Genomic DNA, 22239 nt, shown 5'->3' with positions numbered 1-22239 from the left:
TCCATACTATAGTCAAAGTTGTTGTGGGCAGATCGATCCAAATATTAACAGCAATCAGTATTAACGCTGGTATCGGCATCAGATCATTACTTGCACGATAGGACTGATACTTTGTTCCTGTAAGTATCTGATAAGCGTGTGTTCACTGTGACAGTCCTTTTTTTTTTTAAAAATACTCAAGTATGACAATTTTAGTAAAGGAAGTTGAACCAAACTCCTATAGATAGATACTTTATCCCACAAGGGAAACTTTTGTGTTACAGCAACATGACAAAGAGTAAAAAATAGTACAGTCACAACACAGTGACCCAGTTAAACAAAAGTGCCACAGGCACCCGGTAAGTGGCTTATGCTATTAGGGAGTGCAGGAATTTATACATTTACAGCAGTGATAACAAAACAAAAGTAAAAATGAAGTTAGTTAAAAACAGTAAAAGCAAGACTCTTGTGTAAGAGAGGAGTGCAAATGGCATTAGGAAATATTATGTCCACTATAAATGTATGAAAAACAGCTGCATGAAGGTAAAATACAAAATGTGTGTGGGATCCTATGTCTGACAGGTGTGCTCACCTGTCACAGAATAAAGGGTTATTATACAGCTTCATAGAGAACGTTAGCAATGAAAACCTGAAGCGTTCTTTAAGAGACGGACACATTTACAGTCGAGGTTTCCAAAAGAAAAGCCAGTTTCAAAATACGTGAAAATCTGAAACGTGTTTTGCTGTGTTAGCTCATTATTGTGGACAGTAAGAATCACAGTGACTGAGTGATCATTAAAATGTGTTCAGAATTTTCAAGCTAATGATTAGACCAAAAATATTTATCACGATATACATTTGAAAATTTGCGATAACGATATAACTGACGATATAATTGACACTAGACAAAATACTTTACAACTCCACAACTTTATTAGTGCAAAAAACCCCATCAGTGTATTTTCACTTAAACAAGCAGCTGTTTTTTATGTGCATTAAAGTTATATAAAAATTTAACAGTGCAAATTCCTCGCAGACAGTTTAACCAAAAGGCATTTCAAGTGGAAATTGGCTGACGTATCCTCAGCATAACCATGTATAATATCCACAAAACTTAAAAAGAGGTTATACACACACAATACGGTAATGTTATGTTGAAGCACAGTACGTATCACTCCGCGAGGTGCCTGCCTACGATAGCCGTAATGCTCCGACAATCCATCAAGCGGTGCAGCTTCGTAGCTTAGCAAAGTCGTACTAAAACATTTGACAGATTTTCGAGCGCCGTGCACATAAAATCGTTTCCAGGTCAGTAAACACAACCAGAATTCATACATAAGGCACACGGGATTATAAGGGGCTCTGTCAATTTTCAGAAAAATCAAAGGATTGATTTTAAGTGTGCCGTATTTTCCAAACAACACGGTAATAACGACGGCCCGCTAGCACGCACTACCAAAAATAGTGCTTTGTTGTGTACCTGACGGACGAAAGCTAAACCAGTTCCACACCACTGAAGTTGCAGCATTTCTACAAACCAATTCTGCTTCATCCGTTTCATTCAACGATCCACTTTCGCCCTTCTCCTTCTGCGTCGTCGCCATGTGCGTATGTAAACATAGGCACTGCGCATGCGCTTTTAACCCATATTCTATCGCGATATTTCATTTTCCTATCGTTGCCCAAAATTACACCGGTATTACCGTGAACGGTATGATATAGCCCAGCCCTACTAATGATGATCTCATAAATCATAATTCACTGTTTCTGCCTACTTTAGCTTAAAAGTTTGGGTACTGGGATCAGCAGTACTGGCCCTGTATTTACTTGGTATGGGATCGATACCAAAACATGTTGCCCTAAATCCTGCAAGTATCCTTTAGCCTTGGTAACTTCCACCACCGAGGCTAAAGGAACCAGAACCAGCTCTTCTCTGATAACAACCTTCTTCTTTAGGCTGGAGGATGCCACATCTATAATTTATAAAGCAAATAAAACATTTTAACTGCTCATATTATTTCTGTTTTTATTTTTTCTTGTGACATTTTAGCTCGCATGTGTTTACTGATAATGTTTTTTGGAGGTTTTCCACCATGCAGTGATCCCTTCTATAGCCTCATGTCTGTTTTTTTTTCTTGTTGTTTTTTTAAATGTTGTACTGGACAAATTTAAAAAGAAATTCTCTGCTTCAACATTTGAATTGCAAATTATGACACTGCAGCTTTATTTAGATTTCAAAAAGCATCCCAGCATTTTTGGAAATGGTTGTAGAAAACCGCCGCAAATGTCAAAGCGTTCACTTCAATGAAATAATGCCACTTTCCCAAATTTACACATGGTCTTTACTTACTTTGTATTTTTTAAAAATGAATATTTATGACATTTATTAGAACTAACACACAACAAGTATGCTAATTCACTCATATTTGTTAAAGATCGTGGTAAAAATTTCAGCAAAGGAATTATAAATGAGGTTTCAGAACTTTTGCTGTTTGCCTGACACGTGCAGAATTTGCTTTCCTTTCAGATGTTCAAAGAGTAATGTCATGCAAGCAAAGCACGCGTCAACCTGGGGAATATGTCCATTCTCATATTGAGAAACCATGCTGTGATCTGTGGTCCGATCCCCAGCTCAGCGTCTCACGTCTGCAGATTTTATAGATGAAATATTGAACACCCAGTTGAAATAGTAAAGCCACTACTTAAAAAGACTGCGTTGCTCTATTTTAAAGAAGTTTAAGCCTCCAGACACAATGCTGGTAAGCACTGATGTGCAGAAAAGGTTCTGTGGCTTTTTGATGGCAAAGGCCTGGATTGTGGAGGAGCTGACAGAGCTCTTCCTCCTTAATCCAGCTCCACAACAGGCCTTATGTGCATGTGTGTGCGTGCGCGTGTGTGAATACGCACGTGCCCAACTTCTTGGGCGTGACTGCGTGCATGTTTTGTCAGATGTCAGCCTCACAGCCTTAAAGCCAAACACTCCAGTGACAGAAATCACACTCTGTGTTTGATTTGGCTTTGCCTTCAAAGCGAGCAATTTGTCTTCGCTCTGCATCAGTGGGCACATCAACAACTGTCTTCCCCTCTCTCTCCCTCTGCTCCTATGTGTGTGCGTGTCTGCGCGTTAGTCTGCATTTCTGTTTACAGTACGGAGCATACGTGGACGTGACGTACGCTTGTCTTTTTGTGTGTGTGCGGCTGAAGATCCACACAGTGCGTCGCGGCGGCAGCTTTAACTACATCACCTACTGAGATATGCCAGTCACCGGGTTATGATCTGCCTTACCTGGTTTCTGCATCCACAGCAGGGCTTTTTCATAATACCTGCCTGTCATAGCGTACGAATCAAACTCCACACCTTCTTGCCAGTTGTTAATTTCCTTCACACCACCCTCTCCTCGCTTCTTTTTTTCCCTGTCTCCTCTTTGTTTCCCTCAAGTGTGGATTTTATCACAATTGTACCAGAATCTCGCACGGCTTCTCCGCTTTTAATAATCTGTCAACATCTGCATCTTGAGCCTCAGCAGTCACAACTGTTAAGGAAATTTTCTGAAGTGCAGGAATCGGGAGTGACTGACATTATTTATAAAGATAGTAATAAAAAAAAGGAAGAAAATCGGCACACGGAAGGAGGTGAAAGTAAAAAGAGATGCATACAGGAGAGAGAAAGAGAGCGAGTGAGCATGAGGGAGATGCTGGGAGTGGAGTCAGTGTGTGTCTATTGACCAAGTCATTAAAATCGATGGCTGCCCTGATGAATATCAGCCTGGAAAAGCTAGTGCAGAGCTCAGCAGGGATGAACCCGCTCACTGCAAATGTGATTGAGCACCATTTAGAGGCAACTCGTGACTTAAAAAAGAAAAACACATTAATATCAAACAGGAAGCCGTTAGTTCTGAGCCCTGTGTTCAGTGACGTTGTCACTGTTACCCGTGACGACCACTCGAATCATGTGTTTCATGGTGCTTTTTTTGTAGCTTAACAAATGCAGAGACAGCTGTTGGGAGCCGTGTTGCGGTCGCGCGGCGCTCTGTCGCTTTTGAAAATATGCTGTTATTGTGGGTAAATGGCTAATGGTAGTGAGCCCACGAAGCACGGTTGCCATATGTGTTTGGGGGCTTTAGCAGAGATTGAAGATCTCACTGAGTGTGCCCTGTATACCGTACACCTCTTTTGTGATGTCAAACATCATTTTAACCTTCCTTCCGCCTCACCAGGCCTTTACATGCACATATGCACGCGAGGGCGTAGCGCAAACAGCTGTAAGTCAGCCTCCTCCACCGTCTCTCGCACACAATCGGCAGGACCCCGGCCTCTTCTCTGCCCAGGAAGTTCATCTTCCAGTCAGCTCACATCAAGCGTAATCTGGGGACCTAGCCGCTCTGGAGCTGCTAGTGAATGCAATTAAGATGTCTTGTTGAGTTAAGATCAGAGTTTTACTTTGCTACAGCACGATTGGCCCAGCCTCACAACCGGGGCAGACCCATCTTTCCTCTCGTGTGACCATTTCATCTCCCTTATCTGCCTTATTCATACCATGGGCAGAGTAAGATTTTAATTACGTGTTCGCCTTTGTTTACTTTTGGTCTGAGCATATTGGCACTGCAGCATTACTGTCCACTTGCATATTGGTTCTCTGGCGCATTATTGCTGCAATATTGCCACTAAGTAAGGACGTTACAGATCGCCGTATTAGCGAGATAGCGACTGTTTACAAGTCCGGGTTGTGCATGCTGCTGCTGTTTATTCAGGGGAAATAAGTTCCTTGGTTTCCTTAGGCCTTCCCAGGACTCCCAGAAGGTTAGATCCAACCTGACATCCTGTTGTAGCGCTTGATTTGACTTTTTACTGGCTTCTAATGTCAGTGGATGCAATAAAGATGTGTCAGGATCTGTTCACGTGACTGCTCGTCATATTTGTCCACTCGTCTTTGCTCCGTTTACGCAGTAGACTTGAAGCTTTCAGTATTTGCAGCGATGCATAAATATTTATTTTGAATCAACCGCAAGAACGTACTCCTATCACGACAGACCGCTCAAACCAGTTATTAAAAACACAGCCAGTTTGTGATAGCCGCACCGAGACCATTAATCATAGCGAGCACATTAATTAAACCCTCCCCTCTCCTTTCTCCCCCTGTTTTTCTCCGTCTCGATCTCTCTTTCGTTCGCTGAGGTTCTCCACCCTTACCCGCTAGAAATTCCTGCAAAAAGCGCAACTTTCTCCGAGACAAATATAATGCAAGAGTTGTGGTTTTCGTTAAGATTTCATTTCCCGTTTGCTGACTCAGATCATCGTCCGTGCAACAGTAGCAATTTAATTAAAATCACCGTTGGTGGTGTTGTGCTGGACCGATTATCTTAAAGCTATCCACATCAGGATTAGCTAAAGCAGAACCGGAGTTATTGTGATTCCAAAACAGGCCTAGCTTGGAATATATAATGAATTTGAAAGCTCCTCCTTCTCTTTTTCATGGCATTCCTTAAGTTGAGGTAGCTCTGCTGGAAACTAGAAATGTTCCAAATTATTAATGAGAGAGGAAATTATTCCAGTCACTCTAGGCACATTGTGTGCAGTTATTTCTTTTAAATGAATACATGCAATGCTATGGTGATATGCTTAAAATTAACCTTGGCTCACGAGTCCATATGGGGGCCACGTATTAATGATATTGACTCAAACATCTCATTTTGGAACGCCAGGGGAGTTCTGGAGACCCCTCCTCGTGTGTGCCTGGCAGCAGCCTGACGCTGTCTCTTTAACTTTGCTAAGGATGACATCCATTGAGCTGTCTTAACTGTTTCTAGTACAGCTCCAGCTCTCAGGAGGGAGCCAAAAGAAGAAAAAGGAGGAGAGGAAGCGCGAGGTGAGCGGCGGCAGTGTGTCATAAGCGGCTGGAAGCGAACCTGCTCGCCCTCCTTCTTCCTCTTCCCTCGTTATCGTATTTTAAAGGAGAGATGCCCCGCCAGGCTCTCCATACATTATATCCCCCCACAGTTAATATAGGGACAGTAGATAGCTCATTAAGATTGATCATTCCTCGTCCACCTACTCCATACAGAACGTAACACCAGCTTCATTAATCACAGGGATTTCGAGATAAAGCTCGGCGGCGGTGCATTGGCGGGACCCGAAGCCTGACAAACCTGGCTGCTACATGCATAATCACAGGCGCAGTGCAGCCAAGGAGCCGTCGCCCAGCTCCGTACCACAGTTAGAGGGGGGGGGACACCGTATCTACACCTTCCTCTTTTCCTCTGTTCTCTCCTCAACCACCTCAGCTCCTCCCCCTCCCCTCCCACACGGCGTCTTCGTTGCAAATGTCTGTTTCTTTCACTCGGCTCCATTTCCACTCCTGAACACACCCCTCTCACCATGCTGTTGTCTCCCAGTATCATCCCCTGGGTCTCCCACTGCCCTAACATCCTCCTCCTCATATCCTCTTATAGCCTACCCCCCCATCCCAACTCCTTTTTTTCATCAGTTTTCCTCCCTCTCATCTTCCAGCTATTTTGTACCTGTTCTGCGATTTTTCCACTTCCCTCTGTTCTTTGCTTACTCCTCTTACGTTTGATTTGTTAGCCATTTCTCTAATGGCCTTGTTTTATTTTATTTATTTATTTTATCCCAGTAATGCCTCAGTTAGCAAAGCAGCAGAGGACAATTTAAGAGAAGAAGGGATTAAAGAGGAGAGAGCGCAGAGGGGGGAAAAAGCCCAGTAAGCCCAGATTGCTCATTTGCCTCTGACAGCTGGACCGAGTGTCACATGGCTGTTTTCATCTCAAACGCCCAATCAAACTGTCTCTTTCGCCTTATTAGATCAACAAAAAACTTTTGCTTTTGCTCAGAGCCTCAGACGGCTAGTTAAGCACTTTATGTTTCATTTGATGTCTTTATAGATCTTCATGTAAATCATCTAATGCAGCTCGAGGTTAGCACGTAGCTCGTCTGTCAAAGAGGCGAGGGCACGAAAAACTAAAAGCTAAAAGAAGTTTGTGTCCACGCTCTCAAAGACTGTTGTTGTAATCCTGTGCTGATAAATAACCTGAAAATGAACTTAAAAACGTTATGTTTATTCATTATTTAAAATTAAAGGACTTTCAAAAATGTCATATTGTTTATATGACTTTCCTTAACTTGCAACGAACTACAAAATAATATAAAATACCATTAAGTGGAACAGCTGCAAAAAATGCTGAGTGACAGGGTCGTATCCTTGAATCAGAAATCGTCAGTGACTGAATTGAAAAAAATGCCTTTGAATGTTTTTGACACGGCCTCTTTTTTTTTGGTCCCCTGTTTATTTACACTGAGCCTGAAGCTTGTTTTTTTCTAGAGAATTGAAATGCTTGTTGCTTTTGCTTGTTACTCTTCAACAGAAGTGAAATCATTCTGCGTAATTAAAAGTAAGAATACAACAACAGAGAAGGGAAAAAAGCACAAATAAATTATCTGAATACAGTTTTGTGATTATTTGCATTTCTGTACAGTTCGTGTTGTAACTAAAGTGCTGGAGGAAAAAAGTCCTTGCAAGCAGAGAGGCAACCATTTAAATTAATGGTTGAATGGTTAGAATCCTGTAAATAAACAAGCTGTTCAAATTTGTATGCATTATGTATGTAAATTAATGGTTAAACACTGAAAAAGCTTAGCCCAAACAGAATGGATAAATGGCTAAAAGAAAAGCTTAAAATAAAAAATTGTTGTTGAAACATTTTTTTCTATTGTTTTAAATAAGATACAGTTGGTAGTCACGTATACGTCTGTTCCGTTAATTAGCTATAAATCCAAAGAGGCAAAACAAGGATAGGATAGCGTAGGGGGTCGGCAATATTCGAACAAAAACATTTTATGAGTGGTTTTCTTTATTTTACTAAAGATAATTTGTATGGAGCTTTTTAAGTATAAATAGTCTGTCACCATCAATGACGTGTGGAAATAATGAAAATCTTTACCATATATGACTACTCTGCAGTGGGCTGTTTATTATTATTTGATATTTAACTTTGCATTTATGAAATTATTAAACAAATAAAAATATGTTTGTTTTATTAACATCAAAATTGAGCAACTGTGCAGTAGAGGAAAGAAATCTATTAGTGTGCTCACGCCGACTTTGAATGAGTTGCTGTAAAGCTCTACAGCCCACTTTGGGTGCTACCTGCGTTTGTGCAAATAAATTGAAATAAAAGTCGAATACTTTTATAAGAAATATTAGGACTAGCAATCTTAATAGCAAAAAAAAAATGTTTTCCTTTATTAAAAAGCCAATTTTCAGTTAAATTCAGACTGAAGTCCAACAGCAGGTAAAGGATGCTGGTAAACCAGCCACGCTGGTAGTGAAAGCAAACAAATCAATCCACGTGCTGTTAAATTCTCTATTTTCAACAGTTCCTTTTACTTTAGTGTGTGAATGGGTGGATGACTGGATATGTAAAGCGCTTTGAGGTCCTTAGGGACTAGTAAAGCGCTATATAAATACAGGCCATTTACCATTTAGTTCATGGTTACAGGGACTCAAAGGCGTTTATGTGTATTCATCCTTATTAAGCATCGCTGTTTAAATTTGATTTGATTTATTGAGGCTCAGGTTCCAACACATATTTTAGTTATTGATTTTTTTTTTTTAATTCAGTGTGTAATTTACACAATTTCTCAATTGTAAAACGAGGAATTTAAAGCAATAAGAACGAACACGTTAAATTTATAATAATTGGTTCAGGTTTTTTGTTTGTTGTTATTTGGTCAAAGTCACGTGAAGCCCCCGCAGGTTCAAAATCCCCAAGTTATTGGAAAAATCACTTCATTGTAAATACTTAGAGACATTTACTCTGTTCATTTAAACCTACAGGCAGCTCTGAATCAACACTTAATCTAACAATTTGGACAGTGAGAGGATTGTGGGAGATAACCCAGGCAGCCATTGGCACAACACACTCACAGTTGTACAGCAAATTTATAGTTATTAATTTATTTTTTAAGAAAGAATTAGGAGGCCAGTTTCAGGCTTGTTTGGAAACTTGTCATATGTACTTGTAGGCTTCATTTCAGGCTTTAGAACATGCACATGCACTGCCTGGGTTTGTGAAGAAGTGTGACACTCTGTTCCTCTAAGCTGTACCATCACGCATTGAGTATTCAGGAGAGGTTTCAAACTTGAACAGTGCCATTTACCAGCTTGAAACTTTCACTGCCCTTGGTTATGGGGGAAGCACATTAATTTGTGTGTAAAGCAGAGCCAACCCGAGTGAGGGTTACACCCTCAAATGGGCTTGAATATCAAGCGCCTCGTATCGCAGGCTTACGTGACGTGACGGGATTAATTGGCAAAAGTCAAATGCTGATGCGTTATCCCGCACATCAGCCTTCAAATAGGCGGTAATACATTATCAATGAGGCCGAGTGTAAACACAGCAGATGTTACCAGGAAGCTAGTCAATAACGGATGTTTCTCTCTAATGAGAAGGCGTAATTGCAACGGGGACGAACTCCAGAAACAGCGGCAGATGCGCTGCAACATCTCAGCAAAGAGAAATAAATAAAAGGAAAGGAATCCAGAAGAAGTTCAGCAGCATTAGCCTGCTAATGTTCACCGTGTGCTCCGTTATCTGAGCGAAGTTTTTTCCTTACCCAGAAACTTTTAAATGGGCTAGATAATGCATGCGGGGCATCGAATAAATACTAATGACAAGACCAGACATTAGCAAGAATGGCTCCCCTCTCCAAGTCATTATTCAAAAGAGTTAGCAGCAGTCTTAGCATGTAAAGATAAATAATTTGTCTGTGTCTTAGACAAACGATAATGGCCTGCATTGCAATCAAGGGATCTTTGTAGGCTAGTGGGGCTCTGTGTAAGCTTGATAGCCTTCTTTAGCAGTAAGATCGAACACTGTGAGATGCCGAAGCCGCAGCGCGACATTCCCTTATTAGGTCTACCGAATGTTTTTTTTATTTATTTATTTTTTCCCAGAGGCTGCAGCTCTGAGTTATAGTGTCGATTATTATCATTATTCTACTACAGTGCAGTCTGTGTGCCCGCTCGCAGATACAGCCACTTTTGTCTTATGCAATGCAACTTTCTAGAATGTAGGATTAAAACCATTTTTTTTAAAGTGTTGCTTTAGAGATTTAAAGTTAGATTACAACTTTACAAGGGCACACCAGCCATACATACTGTAAGCATTCAAGCATGCTGGACACAATCAGAATTTGTGGGGCATTCCAGTCACCTCACAGATTTGTTTTCAATCCCCGGAGAGACAGCAGGTGAAAGGAGGGAGGTGGAAACAGAAAGCGAAGGAGGAGTGAAAGAAAGCAGCGAGGGGAGGGTTGGGTGGAAGAAAAAAAATCTGATGAAATGCGAAGATTACTCGCCTGACTCCCACTGTAGGCTGCAGAGGCTCATCCCAGGCGTGCAGTCTGCCGAGAAGACTCCCACATACAACCTAACCCCGCCACTAACCTTTCTGCTTGGACTGCTATGACTTTCACAAAGTTACCCAGTAAACACACATCTTCTGTCTTCAGGGGGAGATGTGACATTTATCTTAAGCTGCACTGGTGGCGTGGGATTTTTTTTTCCTCGTGTTTGTGTGGTTATACTTACTGTCCTGCTGTTTCAGAGGCAACCTGCAAGGAATGTAGCCCAAAGAGGAAAGTAACACCCATGCACAAAGCTTGTAAAGAAGGCCCACGAGCCAAACTCATAAACAAGAGCAAGGTGCGAGACGAGCCGGGACTCTGTCACGCATACGCTGGCATCTGTGCTCAGCCGGTGGAGCCTGCTGGGTCCGGGCTGCAGTCGGGCCAGTGGAGGAGAACTTTAAACTTTTAACGAGTGCTTAAGTGGAGTTTGCACTTTATATAGCGTTTGTACTTCTATATCTGTACTCGGAAAAACGTGAAACAACTTCGCAGCTATTCTTCTAGGGAGCATTTAAAGTGCAGTCATACTATTTTATTTCCCCAATGGCTCCGATTGGCTGCCTTTGAAGGAGTTCTTCATCCAGAACTTTGCACTTGTATTGCTGTTATTAGGCCTTACTGTCAAGGCAGCTGAACTTTGGGGTAAAACCTCAGCAACAGTCATTCAACTCGAGCGACGCAATCTTAGTTAGCTTACATCTCGAGGCTGAAAATGTGTAAATAAGGTGAGTAGCTCAGGTTTTGTCATTGACATATTGGGAGATCCCCTAAAATAGTTTTTTATAGTCGCTCTGTTAGAGAGCTCGAGTTGCTTTATGCTACATTCATCTCGCAGGTGCAATACAAGAAAATAAAGTAAGAGACTGAAGAAAGCATTTGAGTGATGAAACGTTTCTTCCACTTACACACTGCTGCATCAAGGTGAACAGGATCAGGTTTTTGGGATTTTATTTCTTAGATTATTGAGAATGCATTTGACAAGACGGAGTGTAGATTTATGTCTATGGTGCAGAATCGGCCTGGCATAGACTCCAGTTTGGCCCACTGGTCGGCTGCTTTGGACTTTAAACTGTATTTTCATGAATTTTCCTGCTTTTCCTGCTGATGAAGACATCCCCCATGGTCATTCATTACATACGACTAATTAAGCAATAGATTAAAAATGAATTTATTACTGAAATTTTTGCTTCTATGAAAAGCAGATTTTCTGTGAGTTTAACAAAAATGTTCCATTTTATAATTACAGGACAGTCTGGGCAAGGAGCTGTAATTTTATATATTTATTTCTTGCAGTTTAAGCCCAAAGAGTCATTTCATTTATTGCAGCAGCATTTATTTGTATCATGTACAAAAACATACTGCTGACATTGCACCTTTTTCTTATGCTATGGGATCTCAGGGATTGAGTGTAGAGTTAAAACTTAGGGGAGTTTCGCTGCTCCGGCCCACTTAAGATCAAAGTACTCTGTTCGTGGTCGATGATGTGAAATGAGTTTAACGTCCCCGTCCTTTGTCTTCACCTTGGCTCTGTTTGAATTGACCACTGTTTCACTGATGGTTAATTTATGCCACTGTAGTTGCAAAGGTTATTGTAGTTAACTAAAACAAATGTTGTAATTAAAACTACAACATTTAAATAAAGAGTGATAACACATACTGTATTTACATGCTTCAGGTGAACCCTGTCTACCTACAAAAACATTGAGATATGTCACTTCAGCTGATTTTGAATTAGCCTTGTAAAGCTTTCCAGTACATCAAAGTAACTCTGACTAAAAGCACCATTGCTGTTACAGCCTGTGTGCAGCTACATCATAAATAACCTATTAAGCAACATGTCACTCATATTTACAGTTTATACTGAGCAACCCAAGTGTCTCGAATGTTGTTCCAGACTGCATTTAAAAGTATATGTCTGTGTTTATGTAGTCATGCTGCTGGGACCGAGGAGACACCGCACGGCTTAGACAACCGAGGAGTGTTACGCTCACCAGACACTCTAATCGGGAAAGAAAATCACATTAGTGCCATATCTGATGCCTCTTATTTTATCCTCAGACAGACTGCAATGCATGATGGTCCATGGATGCAGTGTAAAGCTTCTATATGCTATTCCTCGGTGTGCCATGGGATGATTTTGTAGTGCGCTATACTGGATGAAACTTGCAGAAGAGATTTCAGACAGATACACAAAAGGGCTGACTCGTCACACAGTGCGCTATCTATAGTGAATAAGTGGGCAATTCAAACACAGCCCTGGATTGTCACTGTAATGGCGCTGACATATTCAACTTCCACACAGCACACCTTGTTGGTAATGCCTCTGTAATCACCGGCTGTGCTCCCTTCAATCATTACCTGTTAAAGTGCTCAATAAACTGCACTGAGAAAGAGTGTTCATGTATGGGGTATTTTTTTAGTTTTAGGTGGCTCTGCACTGACTTTTAAAAGACAAAATGGTATATTCTGAATGTTTTCTGCCTGTGGGGATAAAAGTTCCACTCTGGTGAAAACTCAGACTTGAGCTGTTGAAATACTAGAGTGGACAGACTACCTGACTTAGGGCCTGAAGACAAGTTTGGTATTTGTTCGAGTCATGATGTCCTTTAAGGTCAAATCTCATTCTCGGTGAGTGCTTGGAACTTTGGCGATCTAGCAGGAGTGACTAAGAGAAACCTGCATATATGTGACCAAGTGTGACACGTGCACAACTTGGGGAGGGGGTGGACTCGGATGCTCAGTCAACCCTCTCAAGGTGAAGCACAAATGCAACACGGTTTGCACAGATGCTTCCCGAAAGGTTCCATTCATGCCGATATGCAAATGCCGTGTCCAGATGATTCATTTTACCCAATAAGCCTTGTTTTTTTTTTCTCTCCTACCAAGGTTTATGATTCGGGCTAGATAGGACCCTGGTCCTTGCAGCAATTTCTATAATAATAACTTAGCAATTTAATTAAAAGGAAAGATGGAGAAGTGTTGCACACCCACTCAGCTCTAATCAAATCCCCTCTAAGCATACAGTATGTTATCTACACCAGCCAGCAACTCCTCATAAGCACAACATTCTTATTAGGATTATTCTCTCATGACTTTGTCTCGCCTAAAGTCGAGCAAGTGCGCAGATGTGTATTTGTGCGACTGTAAATCTGCATGCGTGCATCTGCATGCGCAAGGCTGCACGAGGGCCTCTTTGCGTGTTTTGCACAATGACAATGTCATCTGTTACGGCGCGGGTGAATTACTCAACCCCGAGCCGAGTTTGACAATGACGTCCTCCGTAATGCTTAAGCAGTATGCTTGCTAATCTGTGATACAGTAGGATGCAGCGTGCTTTTGCATTTTCACATGCTGCTTTAAAAAACAACAAAACGCCCCTCACGTTGGAATTTTGCCTCTTTGGCATTGTGACAAATAAGCCAAGCCACCATTTCAAGGCTTAAGCTTGGACTGAGCGATAAAAGGTGAGCTTTTCTTTAAGCTTACAAGCATGTATTTTCCTAAAGGAATTATTATCTCTGTTCCCAAAAGTTTTTGGATTTTCTTGCCTTAAGTTTACAGGATCAAGCTGTGGTGTAAATATAAAGGAAAGTGACAAATGTATTGGAAATTGTGACTTCTGAGACCTCTGGGGTTATGAACCTATTGATCCATCCAAATTGTCCATTCAGGGGCTGTTGTTGTGGAAGAGCTTGGCTGGTGCCTCAATATAAATGTAAATACATCTGCTGAGCAAAACAAAAGAGAACAATGCAGAAAGTTTTAACAGAAAGAAATTTTCTCTACACTGAATATATTCAGCTTGTAATCCTGTAACTGTGAATCATCCCCGCTGCACACCTTTGCCTGCTCCCGGAGGGAAAACACAAAAGCACATGCACCTCCTACTATATGGGAACAGTTAATTTAGCTAATTACTTTATAATTATTATTTAATTCACTGTTCATCACATCTCATTAGCTCATCTTTTTTCCTCGCTCACTTCGTTATGGACTAGTATTCGTGTTGTATAAGGCATTTTGAGTAAAGCAACGAACGCATCAACCAACCAGCATTCAAGTGATGTCGGAAACACGGGAACCGTCAGTTCGGACTGCTTGAAACACACCGGCGAGGAGTGAAAGTATCAAAGAAATCTCTGCTTTCCTGTGACGTCCATGTTGCTGAGATGTGACATTTATGGCGCGGAGCACGGTTCTACGTCACACTGTCACAGCTGGTGTCCTTCAGGTTCAGCGACGAGTTAAGTCGTGGCAGCACGTTGCCTCCGAGTTGTGCGTGTGTTGGCACGTCAGACTTGCTAAAAATCAAACCAAAGCCTTAGTAGGCTTACTTGGGCCCTCCTTTTTTTTTTTAAGCTGTCATCAGCTCATCCTATATGTCGAGACTTTTTTAAAATATTGAATCTCCAATGGTACGCTGGGATCGATAAGACAAAGCAGGTGGCAGATGTTGTGATATTTTTCCGTCTGTAAAGGGTTAAATATGAAAAGAGTTTTTCTAAGCATGTATAGTTCAGTGGGCGTTTCATTTCTGTGCTGCTTTCTGGAGAAAGAAAGTATGAAGAAAGCACTTTATTAGAGTTAGGACGGCCTCATTAGCAGGTTGGCACCGCACTGTAAAAAAGGGTATTTGAATTGTAGTTGATTTAATCCAATGTTTTAAATGCTTATCACCCAGCATTTTGCTGGTGATATATCCCTGTAGAGGGATGACACACACACACATGATAAGAAATATAAATCTATGTACATCTTGGATGGTTTTACACCAGCATTGAAGTTATTACACCTGCTTTGTTGTTGTTGTTTCCTCCTCGAGTCTGTGTGGCCTTCGTGTTATCTGACACGACTGTTTGACAGGTATCGACAGAGCCAGTATTACCTCTGTACCACTGCAAGGTCTTCAGACCTGATTTTGGTGGGGATCAAGATTTCTTGCAATTTTAGAACAGATACTGCAGAGGGTCTCTGAGTTTTATTTCAGTAGGAAATGAAAATGCGTACCACGAGGTGATTTGTTTGCTCCTTTTAAAATGATTTCAGCTCTCCTTTGAATTATTTTGGAACATAAGTCATGTCCCAGTTAATCCTGTGGTGCATCTGTTGTCGAGCTCACTCTAGTCTCATTAATTGCAAAGGGGAAGATAGATTTGCTTGCTTTATTCTTCTCATTTACCAAAGTGAAATAGAGAAACTTGTCAGGGCTCCCATTTCAAAATCGACTCTTAAATTCGTCGATTTTCACTCTGATACTAATTTGATGGACTGCTTTTTTAACACCAGGAGTATTCCTGCTAAAAATGTGTGCCCTGTTAACTGATGTTTATATCAGCAGAACCTCCCAGTGGTTCTATTTTCTATTACTATGCATATAGTAAAGTAAATAGCAAGAATAGGCTTAAGCTCACAGCAGAGCAGATATGACCCGATATTGCAACGCCTGAAGGAAGGAAGGGATATGATGATGATCTCTTGTTTGCTGTCCACAGGATTCTCCTGTGGACAGCAAACAAGAGCACCTTATTAAAAACCAGGGTATGACCGCTTGTCATTTACTGTCCCCCCTCGCCTGGCTAATGAGGAAGCCACTACAGCAGCCAGGACCAGAGACTTTTTTGTGTTTTCACAAACACCAAGAACAAGAAGAGCGTAGCCTGACATCCTGTCACACTGTTACAACAGGCCAGTGGATGCTTCCAGGGCCTGTTGTTTATGTTCTCCCTCTTCTAAGCCTGTACTTGTATTTGCTTCAGCCTAGTTCTGCTGGTGCCAATTGTTTGTTTGCACTTGTGTATTGGACCAGAGGGGATACGTGGAGGTTAGAATATAACGTGCAGGACAGAGCAGCTTTATGCTACTCCAGGTCTTTTTTTGGCTTGTCTATTGTAGAAGGAAACAAAGGCTCAGGCAGCGTCTTTGAGGGGTACAGGTTCCTTTTTTCTGCTGTGATGTCTCCCCCCGGCCCAGTCCAAGCCTGCTAGCAGCAGTGCTGGGACTCCAGCAGTTCAGTTCACCAGATGCAAGCAAGGGAAATAGCAAAGCGGCCTCATCATGGACTATTCTCCAAGGCTATATGGTGCCACTGCTCTCCTACAGGCTGAAATCAGGACAGCTAGAGACTCAAGGGGTCTTGAAGATTTGCTTGAGCTGCTTTGCTGGGAGTAGGTGCAAAAAGTTGAGACGTCTCTGGAAATGAATGTGGCGGTGATTGTTAGAGGTATGTTTAAGAGACTGTTTAAAGAAATAGCTTTTGAAAAAGACCCAAGCTGGATTGGGTTACACATGACATTTGATGGTTTTTATGTATAACTATTTAGTTTGCAGATGGTGTCTTAGTATCATGATGGTGGTGATGAAGTTGTGTATCTGCTAAACACTAAATGAGGCCACTGAGGTTTTGTATTTATTTATTTTGTGATGGTGCTAGAAAAAATTACTTGTTTTTTCTAACACAACAAATTTCTTAAAAATATTCTAGGAATACCAAATTTTTGAATTTGGAAGTATTAAATTTTAAAATAAGAAAACAATATTTTGCCATCTGTTAAACATACTAATCTGAAATCAAACATTTTTAAATTTTGAACTGTTATTGTTTTTATTGCTGTTATTCTGGTTCGTTCTTAAAACGAGAGAATGAACCAGAAACATTTTGTTTAAACAAATTAATTAATTAATTAAAATTAACATATATGAAGATATATTTACTTACATGTTTGTATTTTACCGATTTAATAAATTTAGACAAACTTTATCACTTTTTATCACAAATATATGTATTTCCTAAAGTGTAAAGCAGTTTTCCTAGATTTAAAAAAAATATTTTTTGAGAATACATTTTATTTTTTATAACCAAATTGATTGTTGGACCATATTAATATCCAATGAACATGATATATTAGCTAGCAGCAGTTATTGAAAGAAAGACCTTTGTTGACTTTTTTAAGAAGGAAAAATGTATTTGAAATATAATATTGTAAAAATGTAATATTTGAACATGAAGATTGAATTTAATACAGATTCTAATTTATTTTACATCCTAATATTTACTTACATTTTCTCTTAGTTTTGCTTAAATTAACACAGGCTGATGCTTTTTCTTAAAAAAATCAACAACAACATGAAAAATTTGATGTATGTTTACATTTTTTAAATTATATATAACCAAAATTTAAATGAGCAAGCTTTGGCTCCACGAAGGGAAAAAAATATATATCAGTCTAAGAAAATGTTCTTACAAACAGTGAATCTTTTTGGCTTTTGTACTCGGGTCCTAAAACTTACAATACAGAGATTATAACATCGCCCAACAATTTGTGCTGGCAGTGAACTTCTGACCATCACTCTACCTTTAAATGTTGTGTGTAGGTGTATTTAATTTGTGCAGTCACAAAGACTGAAAAGTGTTTACTCTGTCAAAGTCAGAGAGGAAAACAGCTTTTATTTCTCCCCTAAATATTTCATGTTGCACTGCAGTGGTTTGGAGTATGTCACAAAAACGCACCAATCCATGAACACACAATTAATATCAGATCGTTTATTCGCTTTCCTTTTCATTCTTAATTACCCCGTTTCTTAATTCCCCCTGACACTGTCGTTGTGTTTATTGGAGGGTTGCAGGGATTCTGTTCTCTTCGATGGTGAGACATTTTTGATGGAGCCAAAAACTGTGAAAGCTTTTTGCTTGGAAAGAGCTTCTTTGTGTGCTTATGAACCGTGTACTTGGCCCACTGTTCTTATTCTGCTGTGTGTCTCTCTTTGAAATGAAATTTCTCAAACATCCCTACTTATCAAAAGGCTTTTGTACAAGGAAGCCCATTTTGATCAGACTTCCTCATTCCAATCTACTTCAGTCCTTTGTGTGTGTGTGTGTGTGTGTGTGTGTTGCTTTACTTTATCCTGCAAATCAGTTTTGATTTAAAATTCTTATGGAGGTTAAATAGATTTTTTTGCAGTTATTTGTCACTATAACCGATTTAATATTTTTCCCAAAAGGTAGTCATTAAATTATGTTTCTACCTTGAAAGCACTTTGATATAAATTCTTTAATTTTATATTGGTTACATTATTTATGTTGGTTATTTTTAATGCGGTTGGTTTATCAAAATAGTTTTTGGAATTCTTCAAAATGCATTAAAAACAGCAGCAGTGTTTAAAATTAAATGAATTTATTGGTTCCCACAATTTGTAAGTTTTTGTCATTACACGGTGCTAAAAGAAGCTTTATCTTGTGGTCATGTTGGAGATAAAAAGGCATTTATTTTAGCAAAGGAAAATGATGACGCACTGCCTCTAGTTAAAAAAAAAAATGCAAAAGCTAAAGATGATGATTATGGCAGGGTTGTACATTGAGTTATTGATCTGCTAGCATGGTTTGTTCTGGGTAATTAAGCTGCGAGTGTTGGTGGGAATTGATTGTTGAAAGTTTAAAAAAAAAGAACAAAAAGGTCAGAATGAACACATCAGTGTCTGTTCCGCTACGTTCCAAGAATCTGAATCAATGGAAAGATACGTGTGAACGATTGAATGTTTACTTACAGCATTGATATCACGAATTATTACTTAGTAGGTAAAAAATTGTAAATATTGTATTTCACCCTTTTTGGGAAACTGGCTTTTCAATGTTGTTGTCTTTTTTCCCCCAAGGAAAAATTGTTTCATCGTTACTCTTTTCGTCCCACTTTGTCGGTACATCGCTGGCTTTCTTAGCCATCAAAAATAATGCATCATAATAATACAAAATAATATTTGTAAGAGCCGAACGCTGGAATATTTGATCCACTCTGATTTTTATAAAAAGGCGTAAATAACTGTGAGTTAAATTTCAAAATTTGAAACCATTTTATCGATTTTTTTTCTTGGCAGGAGAAATAAATACAAGGCAGTTTCTGTGAAAAACACACAATGGCTGCCCCACTTTGTGCCGTTTTACTGAGGTACATGTTCAGTTTTGCCGTTGAGTTTTTAGGTAATTGCAAGCAGAAGCTCAAGGAGCCGACAGGCTACTCAAAACAAACAGAAAATAATGCAAGAAGATGCTTCTGAAGAAATATATTTTTGTTTAAACACAAAATGGTGGGTCTGCAAGGTGCATGTACAATACATGTAGGACCCCAAAATGGCTCCAAGTTCAGCAACCAATGGTGTGCTGAGTTGCCCCCTAACAACTGCCTATTGGCAGCCCGGTTGGTGGTTTACTACACGTTATAGCGGTGCATGCTGATAGGTTACTGGAAATCACACCCGTGAACCCCATTGGCCACAGCGCGGAGATATTCGACAGTAGAGTTACTAGGCTGAACAGCAGAGTTGGCACCGTTCATACCCCCAACACGGTGCGTCTGCCAATCACGAACCCCGGTGAAGAGTACTGTTGTTACAGTGAATTACTTAGGGGCCGGGACACGTGATCGCTGCGCTCGGGAATTATGGCGCGTTATACCTCTTTCTTCAAACCACCTTTTCACCCATCTGGTGCCACCCTGTCTTACAGAGCTTGACAGTCCTAAAGAGTATTGAGACGTCTGGTGATTCAAAGATACCGTGGCTCCATTGAGAGTGGCTCTGCCTCACCACACTCCAAGCCAAAGCTGAGAATGGGGACGCCATGTGCAGTTTCATGGTCCCCGGTGGTGATGAGTTGTTTCGAGGGCGCTCACCAGTCCACCCTAAAGACACCATAATTAGCTTTTCCATCAGGCATTCAGGTGTATCTGCATGGCTCAGGGGGAGGCGGCCATTGTTTCCTGACAAGTGGACTTCTCCGTTTCCCCCTCTCACTTTCTCTATTCTGGATGGTATGTGGTTCGGCTGATTAGAGTTGAGAGCCATATCGGTCGCTGGAAATTCACTAATGCAAACTGCAAACTACTGTATATTCGCTATTCACAGCCCATGCCCACACAGTAATAAGATAGCTGGCCGACTGACAAGCAGCAGTGGAGTGGAATGTGGAGAGTGGAGAGAGATGGATGAAAGACAAGGCAAATGGCAGCCTTTGTGTTTACGTGCGGGTGTGTATGGCTCGCTCTAACCGTGCAGCTGTGCATCCAGACGCATTGTCCAAAAAAATTGCATCTCATTATTTCTTCCCCCATTTAGTATTCAGCAAGTTTAATAACTTGGTCATTCCCTTTCTGGCCATTAATTCCTTGATGCGATAACTCTGAAGGATGCGCCGCTCGGAGAGAAAGGATTTTTACCAAAGCACGCTTTTGAATTGCACCTTATTTGTCATGTGTCTTTATACTGTATAATTTCAGCTACCAAATTAATTCAGAGCTGAGCTCCCAGTGTCAGACAGGAGAATGGAGGGAGCTAAATGAGTAGATATTCTAGCCAAAGAGAGGGGCGAGTGTCATTCCAGGTTAATTAAATCCCAGCTTTGAGGCGTGAACACAGACCTCTTTCGGGAAAAACGAAAGAAGAAGAAGAACTCTTATTTCATCTTGTGTGTCACCGGTACGATCATAAGTCTGATCGTTGTCCCACATCTCTCAGCTGCGCAGCTGCGTTGAGCACATGTTTGTTCATAAACACGCGCTTCTTGGGCTTGTTACACATGTCGTGATTGACAGGTGACTCACCATTTCCATTGTTCAGATCGCTTTGTTTGCAAAGGTAGCGTGTGCAGATTGGCTCCGAGAACGAGGAGAATTTATCTCCTTTCTTCATCTAAATCATTGTATATCTCTCACTCTTAACGGAGGATGTAGCAGACTGTGCTTTGTACCAAACAAGTGTTTACTATGCCTCACAGGCTCTGTTATTGCTAAGGCGACAGTATAGAGGGCGGCTCTCTCGTCTCCCCCCTACTCCTCAACCCACCCATAATCATGATGTTCCACATTATGGTGCCTGTTTGGCTCTCAGTGTTCTCTTTTTAGTGGCGTTCTCGATAGGAGATTAACAACGCAGCGGTGTTGGTTATCCCTCCTAAAGCTGTAGAATAAGTTGCTAGCCTCCCGCTGATTTTCACTCTCAGCAACCCCTCATGGTGCCTCATTAAGATGCAGAGAAACGAGCGCCTCCGACCCAACGCTACAGTAAGGCCAGGCTTAAACGAGGCGCTGCTACACCACAACTCACACTGTACAGCGGCCTTTAACAGCACAACGGTTTGCTCCACGCATGTTTCCTCAGTGGGTTTTTTTTTCCTAGTGTTTCTTTCCAGAGATGAAGACAAGCATGGGTTCGGGTGGGTGGGTGCATTTCTTTTCTTTTCCTTTCCTTGGACGTTGTGTGAGAGAAGGGCGTTTTGGGGGATTTGGGGATAAGCAGTTGTTCTCTCAATGAGCAGCATTTGAAGGTCAACTCCTCTCTGACTAGGACATTAGCGAGAAGCCAAAGAATTTTTATTTCAGTATGATTTAATGCACTGACAGTGTTTCTGTTTTCAGCCTCTGTTAGAAGCTTTTCGGCCTCTCTCCATTGAAGTTCTTGAGCTGCAGTGTAAATTTGCCAAAGTCAAACACAGTCAAGCAAGTGTTTCCTCATAATGATCCGTGTTTCTGATCTCATTGCTAGCTCTGTTATCCACGAGCATGCACATTCCTTGGTACACTATCCAATATGTGAGCTCCCTGTTCTGCTTCCTGTTTTTAGAGCCGTACTTTGCTTTGATTCTGCTGAAACGTTTGTACAAATCTTTACTTCTCTGTCATTTTAATGAACATTGTTTCTTAAGACTGACCGGCAAGTGTCGTGTTCTACAATCTGCACTTTTCAGCGTTTGTTTCGTTTTTGCTTTCCTGTTGCGTTGCTGTTTTTTTCTGCACATGTATGTTCGAAAATGAGAGAGAAAAGAAAAACTCTAAACCCAAATGTGGCATT

At 40.8% G+C, this 22239-nt stretch overlaps 1 protein-coding gene across 7 annotated transcripts in view; it reads left to right on the top strand.

The window, feature by feature from the left end:
• The window catches only part of klhl29 (kelch-like family member 29), a 275561-nt gene that overhangs the window by 158943 nt on the left and 94379 nt on the right, over positions 1–22239 (top strand). The window lies entirely within an intron of this gene.

This window comes from Aulonocara sp. 'chitande type north' Nkhata Bay, linkage group LG15 (genome assembly GCF_057382095.1).
Source record: "Aulonocara sp. 'chitande type north' Nkhata Bay isolate Kocher_YH1m ecotype deep benthic linkage group LG15, A_spYH_male_GT1.1, whole genome shotgun sequence".
Lineage (NCBI taxonomy): Eukaryota > Metazoa > Chordata > Actinopteri > Cichliformes > Cichlidae > Aulonocara > Aulonocara sp. 'chitande type north' Nkhata Bay.
Note: the sequence above shows the minus strand (reverse complement) of the source record. Positions and strands in the feature narration are given on the sequence as shown.